The 7,663-nt window shown below is 45.4% G+C and overlaps 1 long non-coding RNA gene across 1 annotated transcript; it reads left to right on the top strand.

Moving 5' to 3' along the window:
- Window positions 1–2,276: 2,276 nt before the first annotated feature.
- On the top strand, window positions 2,277–2,585 carry LOC149498252 (uncharacterized). The gene is made up of 3 exons (XR_016319575.1): window positions 2,277–2,301; window positions 2,379–2,468; window positions 2,546–2,585. It is a non-coding gene; the product is annotated as an uncharacterized LOC149498252 (long non-coding RNA).
- Window positions 2,586–7,663: the final 5,078 nt, after the last annotated feature.

The raw sequence follows: 7,663 nt of genomic DNA, 5'->3' as shown, positions 1-7,663 counted from the left end.
AGCCTCTTTTGACTGTGTTTAGACCTTGATTTGTCAATTTTTAATTGTTGATAACTCTGGACGGCTTGATTTTGCCCTGTAATTGCACAAAAATAGTATAAATGTAGTAGAACAAAATTAAAGTTAAACTGCTGCGTACCTTCGACAGTTGCGTCACGCAGCTGTTCTTAGGAAGAACAGTTGCGTGACGCGACTGTTCGTCAATGAATGAGAGTCTCGAACAGTTGCGCGACGCGGCTAGAGAGATGCGTGACGCGACTTCGTGGTCGCATGACGCATCTGTTCCTGGGGCCACACATGTTGACCAGTTGCGTGACGCAACTGTAGAGTGGCGTGACGCGGGTGTAGAGTGGCGTGACGCGGGTGCTAAGGTGCGCTACGCGGCTATGCTTCTGATTGCGTAATTTGGGTAAAGCTGCGTGGCGCGACTTTGTAGATGCGTGACGCGACTGGGAGCTGCGTGACGCAGCTATGGTTCCAACCAAAACTCGAGTCTTTTGTTTATCCTGTCATAGAAGAAAATTAACAATTATCAGTCTTATATTTATTGAAATTGAAATTTTCTTACAGTTTAATCTGGGCAAGGCCCGCTCAGGCGGATCGGCTACTGATGCTTCTGCCTTCTGGGATCTGCTGGACCCTCCTATGCGAGCTCGGGTTGTCGCTGCAGGTTTCGGGGACTATGCCGCTGGATTGCGCCGCACACAGCCTCGTTTCCCGCCCGCTATGCGATATGCGTTGATGGAGCGGTGGAACGACTGCACGCACACTTTTGTGTTCGGGTTTGGAGAGATGACCCTCACTCCCACGGACTATGCTGCTATTACCGGCTTACGCTTCACTGGTCCGGTTCCCCCGCTAGACGCTCGGTACCAGACAGCTGCCATCGGAGCTCAGCTCGTGCGCTCCTTGCTCGGTGTTACCTTACAGACTCGGTACACCGTGCAGGGATGTATGTCCTATGAGATGGTCTTCCGGTTCTGGGCCGAGAGGGTTAGGACCCGGTTGGAGGCTTGGCGAGAGTTGCCAGAGGATGTCCGACCTGCTGCTCCTGCGTATACTCGTGAGGAGAGAGACCAGGCTGCTCGGTCCTTCTTGTTCTACATCATTTCCTCGCAGCTGCTGTGCACCTCCCAGAATAAGGGAGACCCTGCGGTGCTGGCGTGTCTTCGGGATCTGAGCCAGGTCGGGTCCTTCGACTGGGCCACATTTGGTTTGGCTCATCTTTACCACGGTCTGGATGTCTGGACCCGTGGTAGCGGTGAGTCAAACTGGCTGTTCATCCGGCCTTTCGAGGTAACACACTTTCATTCTCATTTTTTTCTTTTCTTCTTTGATCCGCTGTTCTCAACTGTTCAATTAACTGATGTTATTTTCTGTCTCTGCTATAGGTGTGGGCTTACGAGTACTGCATTTATCCTGGCGGTCCTAGCGGTGACTCACCCGTCGAGTCTAGGAGGATTCCTCGCTATCTGGCCCACTGCCATCACACTTATGCCAGTGGCGAGGATCCGGAGTACTGGCGGAGCTTCCTTAACGATCGGGAGTTGTCCGATGTGAGTACAGAAAGAATCTCTGAATCTGTAGCTTGTCTCTCTCTTCATTCTGACATACTATCAATGCTGATTTCTTATCATTTTTGCAGCTATCTTTAGAGCCATGGGATTGCGAGGCCTGGAGGACCTATCCGGGCCGGGAGGTGGCTGAGTTGCATACCGGTCGAGGCTGCTGCTGCGAGGCTACTGGGCCGACCGGTATTTCCTTGGCGAGCGGGTTTTTGACACTCCGATCGCTCCAGCACAGCGGAGAGTGCCTCGTGCCCCTCCCCGGCATATGTGTCTACTGGAGGGTTTGACACGAGAGGACCTGGAGGTAGAGTATAGAGGCTTCTCGGCGAACGATTTCCTGTCCGCCGGCGATTTTCCTTCTTACTTTGCCTCTCGGATGCAGGCTCGACTTCCCGAGGTTCTCGAGTACACCCATGTAATTCATCTGGTCTTCTGCCTTATTTACCATTCTCTCTGTTTTCAAACCACTGATGCCATTACTCTCTGTAACTTAATGTAGGAGCGGAAGACGCACAAGACTGCGGCTCACTATCGTGCTGAGGCGGCGGCTGAGGCGGGTGGTGCGGCGGCTCCGGCTGGACCGGTCGGCGTAGTACTGGGTGACGTGCCGTTCCCACCAGATATGGAGGTGGTCTTGGACCCTGGTCTAGGTTTGGGATCTGGCGTCGTCATTCCTGCTGATCTTCGACAGGCTCCTCCTCCGATACAGCTGGATCCTGAGCACACTACACATGTAAGTCATAAACGGAATTTACAAGGTTAAGAATACTTTACCTGAATATCCTTTTAATGGATTTTTATTGTTCGCAGGTGCCGGCTCAGAGGTATCAGGAGATCTGCCAGCGATTCGGGTTTGCCCGATCCTACATCGGCCGGCTTTACTCCGAGCGACATGAGCTGGTATAAATTTTATACATTTTTACCTTTTTGCTTCTTATTATTTTGGTAACCTTTCTTACACATGCTTGTCTTTACAGGAGCTGGAGAACGGGAGGCTGCGGAGGCATCAGTCCCGCCAGTCGAGTGCCGTGAGCCGGCTTCAGGCGGAGGTGGACCGGCTTCGGACGAGGCTAGAGGTTGAGGGCATCCCACTCGACTCTTCTGATGAGGATGAGGGCGGCTCTTCCTCCGACGACGGATCACCATCTCCACCCCCTCCGACTGTCGCTGGTCCTAGCCGTAGGCGGCGGTAGTCTTATTGCTCGTCCTCTCCATTTTTGAACACTTTAAACATTTTGAATTTTTATTAATTTTCGATTTATTTATTTTTTATTTTTTTATTTTTTTGTGATTGTACAGTTATATCAGCATCTTATGATATTATTTACATTTTACAACACTTGGTTTTGTCATTTTATGTGTGTTTATGTTTCGTAACTGTGAAGTCTTGTTCCTGTAAAGACAAAACACGAACACAACACCAAATACAAAATAACGATGTACCATTTATTCACAAGAATGGTTCACCTCATTAGCGGTCAGTAAATCGACTTATCGTAAATGAATAAATGAAATAAAATAAAAATAAAAATAAAATAAAGTAAATAAAATAATGAACTTAACATGGAACATGATTAAGGATCACTTTCCAAACAGAGAGCATAGCGTAGTACTTACCTGATAGGGTGGTCCACTCAGTGAATGCGGACGTAATGGCTCAACTACCCTTTCTCGATTAATGTAATCATGAAGACTCAACTTCCTTATTGTACAAGCCATCCTTCTTTTTGATCAATGCAGATTTGAATGCTCACCGACCCGAATGGACTATTCAGGATTGTCCTTTCAACTACCTCTGACGATGACTATTAAATTGAGTGATGATGATGTTTCGCCCATCGGTTTCTCCATTTTCCTATAAATATAAGTTTCGCTTCGCACCTCATTCCCATCCAGTGTCCAAAGCATATCGATTTCTTAAGTGATTTTCCTCCATGGCCTTCAGAAGCCAAGTCTCATCTTTCGTCCAATCCATTCCTGACGACCTATGGCAAGTCTCTCCTTTGGATCAACTTGCCTGGTTAAGATACTTCAAAGACCTAAAACCTAACCCTGGCTTTTTGTCTTGGCTCATTTCTCATTTCAATCCGAACACCATGGTTTTCCGGTTTGAGGACTCTGAAGTGACTCCGACCTATGAGGAAATGTGCGCCGTGATGGATCATCATCCTGAACAAAACGAAACTCCAGCCTTGCCCCCAGGTCCTAGGTATGATCTAGCTGAGATCGTGGCCTTGTGCCCAGTTTACCTTCCTGACGGCATAAACGTAGATCAAGGTCTTCCTTTGGAACCTTTCTTGAACAAAGTTTTGTCTACCGATCTAGATCTGCCTTGGATCCGAGCTTGTTGCTTCTTGCTGCTGAATGTGTACGCCATGAAGAACCGTCAACCCGAAATTGGAGACTTTCGACTTTTGACCGTTGTTCGTGACATGCAATTGTACCATCGTACCGTCTTCATGATGATCATGGGAGAGACGATGTGTTGGGTCAGGGATATTGCCCTTCACATTACTGACTTCAATGTTCACCATCGCGGTTGTCCACTGCTGTTGCAAGCCTGGGCTTTGGATAAATTAAGCCTAATTCCTCTGGTTCCAGCTCGCTTGATTCCAACTTACAGATCTGCTGTTTTTCAATCTCGGTCTCGAAAACGCTTCGATTTTGGTGATAACCCTGCCATTCGGTGGACCTGTCCTTGGTGGAGAATTAGACTGGCCACGATCGGAAGCATGAATCTCAATTACGTGTTGTATGCTAGTCTAGACCGTTCCATGGCCTATTTCCCAGATAGGATCAGTTGTCAGTATGGGATGATACAGCGTGTTCCCCGAGTCCACAACTTCGATAGCGGCTTGATAACATCACATCTGTTGACTAATTTGGCCGATCGTTGGCAAAGTCGAAACACCATACATTTAGATGAAGGAATGATGCAAGACACTGTGACGCCTACATATGCCAACTGGTTCTTTACCCCACAATGATGTCGCGCTTTGTGAAGGCCAACCTTTGCTGATATGTCTTCTCAGAATAACTGTTGTTTGTTGTTTTTCTCTTGCGTTCAAGCCATGAGCTTTTACCTAAATGTATCCGCTTTTCTTTTAATCAATGATCTTGATGATTCTGTCTTTATTAATTCCTGCACACATGGACAATGAAAGACAACAAAACTTTTCTTTCGAAATTATTTGCTGTGTTAGTCATCCAGGGCTTTTGCCCTCGGGTTAATAAATGAAAACTCAATAAAGTAAAAATTATTCTGTAAACATAGGAACTTATGCTTGTAAACAACAAAGAATGAAGTGACTGTTTTATAATCTGCACAAATTAACAATAACAAATGTTACTCCTCTATGTATGCGTGAACTAATGCAAGTGCTAAGGGTTTTTTCATGGTTTTGTTGATCCTTCTGGGGAAATCGCTGAGAAAATGATACTCATTCCTCTGATCAACGTCTTTTTTTATTCAATATTTAGGCAGGACCAATGACCAAGGCGCTTCACACCAAGTGAGTCGATCTTTGTTTAAATAAACAGAGAGGAAGGTCTTGCATACTTTGACCGTAATACCAGGACAAAAACAAAAATTTTGAAAACACAAATTCTTTATTAATCTTACTTCTTTTCAACATTATACAGAAGTAAAGAAAGTTTATTCTAATACAATGGTCATTTGCTCTAACTATTTGATTTCCTATCCCCCTTCAGGTCAAGTTGATGGTGTTTGAGTAACCAATCACTAATTTGTCACGAACGCATGGCATGAATTCTGCATTTAAGCTAAGCACCACGCGTTAATCCCAAGATTTTACCATCATTATTTTGCGTTTTTTTTTTTTTTTTTTTTTACATGCTCTAACTTTTGCCTAGGCCGCCCTTGCGGGTTTTCAACCTAGCGAGCTCATTTCTTGCCTAAGCCGCCCTTTTCGGGTTTTCAACTTAGCTCTTTTTTTTTTTTTTTGAAATCATCATTTCAGACATAAAATCTTTTCATTTGATCTTGATTGATAATTCGATTGACAGGCTCTCCTTCTATAGTGACTAATTCGACGGCGCCTTTAGGTAGTAGCTTCTGAATTCTGAACGGCCCATGCCAGTTGGGTTTGAATTTCCCACTAGGATGATGTTGGGCTTCATGATCCAATAACCTGATCAACACCAAATCTCCATTCTTTAAAGCCTTTGGATGTACCCGCTTGTTGTAGAAACGAGCAATCCTCCTTTTTCTCATCTGATCCTGGAATCGAGCATTCAGTCTTCTTCCGTCTAAGAGTGCTAGATCTTCGTACCTCTTCTTGACCCATTCTTCTTCGGTCAGACCAGCTTCTACCAAAACTCTGAGAGACTTCTTTTCGAGCTCTACTGGTAACACTGCCTCCATCCCGTATACCAATTCAAAGGGGGAAGCTCCATTTACTGCTTTGGAGGTAGTGCGATGCCCCCAGAGCGCGAAAGGAAGTTTCTCAGCCCAGCTTCTATACTTTTCACACATCTTTGACAGGATTCTCTTGATCTCCTTATTTGCAGCTTCTACTGCACCATTAGCCTGAGGGCGATAAGGAGAAGAACGGTGATGCTCAACCTTGTACCTATAAAGCAATTGGCCAACTTCTGCTTGAAAATGAGAACCATTATCTGTAACTATGTGATGAGGAACGCCATAGCGACAGAAAATGTTCTGTTCAATAAACTTTGCCACGTGCTTGGCAGTTAAGATTCTGTAAGATTGAGCCTCGATCCATCTAGAGAAGTAGTCAACTGCAACCAATATATACTGATGACCATTGGATGCTGCAGGTGAAATTTTACCGATGACGTCTACGCCCCATGCAGAAAAAGGCCACGAAGGAGTTGTTGGATGGAGTTCAACAGCGGGTAAGTGGCTTCTATTATCGTGATATTGGCAAGCTTTGCAGCGGCGCACATATTGGACGCAATCGCCCTCCATCTTCATCCAAAAATAACCTTGCCTCATGATCTTTCTTGCTAAACTCATACCGCTTAAATGAGTACCACAGACTCCTTCATGAACTTTTCTCATTATATCCTCTCCTTCTATCTTGCTCACACATCGCAGTATCATTCCATCCCAGGTTTTCTTATAGAGTTCACCATCGGCTAGGACATAGTGTAGAGCCATTTTCCTTAAGACAACACGGTCTTCTTTCGTCGCCTCGTCAGAAAAGGTACCGTCTTTCACATACCTCAGGATATCCGTAAACCAGGATTCCTCCTCGGACTCCACCTGATGCACGTAATGTTCTTGATAGCATGGTATATTGGCTGTAGTGATGATAAATGGCTTCTTCGGAACTTTGCTTAAATCCTGCCAAGCCGACGCTAAGTTTGCCAAGGCGTCTGGAATTCTTTTATAGGTCCTTCCTATGTGAGTGAAAGTGATCTTATCAAACAATGCTGCTTTCTTCAACAGATACTCAACATAGGGCTTCAATCTTTCCTCTTCTACCTTCCATCTCTTGTTGGCATGCTCGATAACCAGTAAAGAATCTCCTATTACTTCGACCTCCTTAGCGCCTGATGCAAGAAGAGCTTCCATTCCCATGATGCACGCTTCATATTCTGCCATGTTGTTAGTGACCGGGAACAATAGTCTCTTGCATATAGTTGTGACTTCGCCGTTAGGTGCTTCTATAACAATACCAGCCCCAGCTCCATTTCTGTTGGCTGATCCATCAAAGTACAATCTCCAAGCTCCTGTGTCAACACTCAGCAAATGTTCATCCGGAAATTCCAATTCCCAAGATTCGTCGTCTGTCACAGGGTTTTCTGCTAGGAATTCTGCCACAGCTCGACCTTTGACCGTCTTTTTCATTACGAACTCCGCGTCAACACTAGACATTTGAATCAACCACTTAGACAGCCGTCCCTCTAGAGTAGGCGTCCTCTGCAAATACTTCAGTGGATCAATCCTGGAGATAAAAGTGACCTTGAAGGAATCGAAATACGGCCTTAATTTCTTTATCGACCACACTATTGCCATGCATGTTTTCTCAATCAGATTGTATTTCTCTTCGGTAGGCAACAGTTTCTTACTGATGTAGTAAATAGCTTTCTCTACCCCAGCGGCATCC

Source organism: Jatropha curcas, chromosome 2 (genome assembly GCF_041381405.1).
Source record: "Jatropha curcas cultivar XTBG-Jc1 chromosome 2, XTBG_Jcur_1.0, whole genome shotgun sequence".
NCBI classification, from domain to species: domain Eukaryota; kingdom Viridiplantae; phylum Streptophyta; class Magnoliopsida; order Malpighiales; family Euphorbiaceae; genus Jatropha; species Jatropha curcas.
This window is presented reverse-complemented; position numbering and strand designations above follow the sequence as displayed.